Here is a 2,212-nt window from a genome sequence, read left to right on the forward strand (position 1 = left end):
GGAGAACAAAAATGTTGAGGTTCCAAAATTAGGGAAAGATCAAGATCCACTTCCACCTCGTGCTGAAGCTGCTGCCACTAGTCATGGCCGAGATGATGAAATGCCAGCAACGTCGTCTGCCAAGGCCGATGCCCAATGTCATAGTACAGAGCATGTAAAATCCAAAACACCAAATATCAGTAAAAAAAGGACTCCAAAATCTAAAATAAAATTGTCAGAGGAGAAGCGTAAACTTGCCAATATGCCATTTACCACACGGAGTGGCAAGGAACGGCTGAGGCCCTGGCCTATGTTCATGGCTAGTGGTTCAGCTTCACATGAGGATGGAAGCACTCAGCCTCTCGCTAGAAAACTGAAAAGACTCAAGCTGGCAAAAGCACCGCAAAGAACTGTGCATTCTTCGAAATCCCAAATCCACAAGGAGAGTCCAATTGTGTCGGTTGCGATGCCTGACCTTCCCAACACTGGACGTGAAGAGCATGCGCCTTCCACCATTTGCACGCCCCCTGCAAGTGCTGGAAGGAGCACCCGCAGTCCAGTTCCTGATAGTCAGATTGAAGATGTCAGTGTTGAAGTACACCAGGATGAGGAGGATATGGGTGTTGCTGGCGCTGGGGAGGAAATTGACAAGGAGGATTCTGATGGTGAGGTGGTTTGTTTAAGTCAGGCACCCGGGGAGACACCTGTTGTCCGTGGGAGGAATAGGGCCGTTGACATGCCTGGTGAAAATACCAAAAAAATCAGCTCTTCGGTGTGGAAGTATTTCACCAGAAATGCGGACAACATTTGTCAAGCCATGTGTTGCCTTTGTCAAGCTGTAATAAGTAGGGGTAAGGACGTTAACCACCTCGGAACATCCTCCCTTATACGTCACCTGCAGCGCATTCATAATAAGTCAGTGACAAGTTCAAAAACTTTGGGCGACAGCGGAAGCAGTCCACTGACCAGTAAATCCCTTCCTCTTGTAACCAAGCTCACGCAAACCACCCCACCAACTCCCTCAGTGTCAATTTCCTCCTTCCCCAGGAATGCCAATAGTCCTGCATGCCATGTCACTGGCAATTCTGACGAGTCCTCTCCTGCCTGGGATTCCTCCGATGCATCCTTGCGTGTAACGCCTACTGCTGCTGGCGCTGCTGTTGTTGCTGCTGGGAGTCGATGGTCATCCCAGAGGGGAAGTCGTAAGCCCACTTTTACTACTTCCACCAAGCAATTGACTGTCCAACAGTCCTTTGCGAGGAAGATGAAATATCACAGCAGTCATCCTGTTGCAAAGCGGATAACTGAGGCCTTGACAACTATGTTGGTGTTAGACGTGCGTCCGGTATCCGCCGTTAGTTCACAGGGAACTAGACAATTTCTTGAGGCAGTGTGCCCCCGTTACCAAATACCATCTAGGTTCTACTTCTCTAGGCAGGCGATACCGAGAATGTACACGGACGTCAGAAAAAGACTCACCAGTGTCCTAAAAAATGCAGTTGTACCCAATGTCCACTTAACCACGGACATGTGGACAAGTGGAGCAGGGCAGGGTCAGGACTATATGACTGTGACAGCCCACTGGGTAGATGTATGGACTCCCGCCGCAAGAACAGCAGCGGCGGCACCAGTAGCAGCATCTCGCAAACGCCAACTCTTTCCTAGGCAGGCTACGCTTTGTATCACCGGTTTCCAGAATACGCACACAGCTGAAAACCTCTTACGGCAACTGAGGAAGATCATCGCGGAATGGCTTACCCCAATTGGACTCTCCTGTGGATTTGTGGCATCGGACAACGCCAGCAATATTGTGTGTGCATTAAATATGGGCAAATTCCAGCACGTCCCATGTTTTGCACATACCTTGAATTTGGTGGTGCAGAATTTTTAAAAAAACGACAGGGGCGTGCAAGAGATGCTGTCGGTGGCCAGAAGAATTGCGGGACACTTTCGGCGTACAGGCACCACGTACAGAAGACTGGAGCACCACCAAAAACGCCTGAACCTGCCCTGCCATCATCTGAAGCAAGAAGTGGTAACGAGGTGGAATTCAACCCTCTATATGCTTCAGAGGTTGGAGGAGCAGCAAAAGGCCATTCAAGCCTATACAATTGAGCACGATATAGGAGGTGGAATGTACCTGTCTCAAGCGCAGTGGAGAATGATTTCAACGTTGTGCAAGGTTCTGCAACCTTTTGAATTTGCCACACGTGAAGTCAGTTCAGACACTGCC

The sequence above is a fragment of the Pseudophryne corroboree genome, chromosome 6 (assembly GCF_028390025.1).
Source record: "Pseudophryne corroboree isolate aPseCor3 chromosome 6, aPseCor3.hap2, whole genome shotgun sequence".
In the NCBI taxonomy this organism is placed as follows: Eukaryota; Metazoa; Chordata; class Amphibia; order Anura; family Myobatrachidae; genus Pseudophryne; species Pseudophryne corroboree.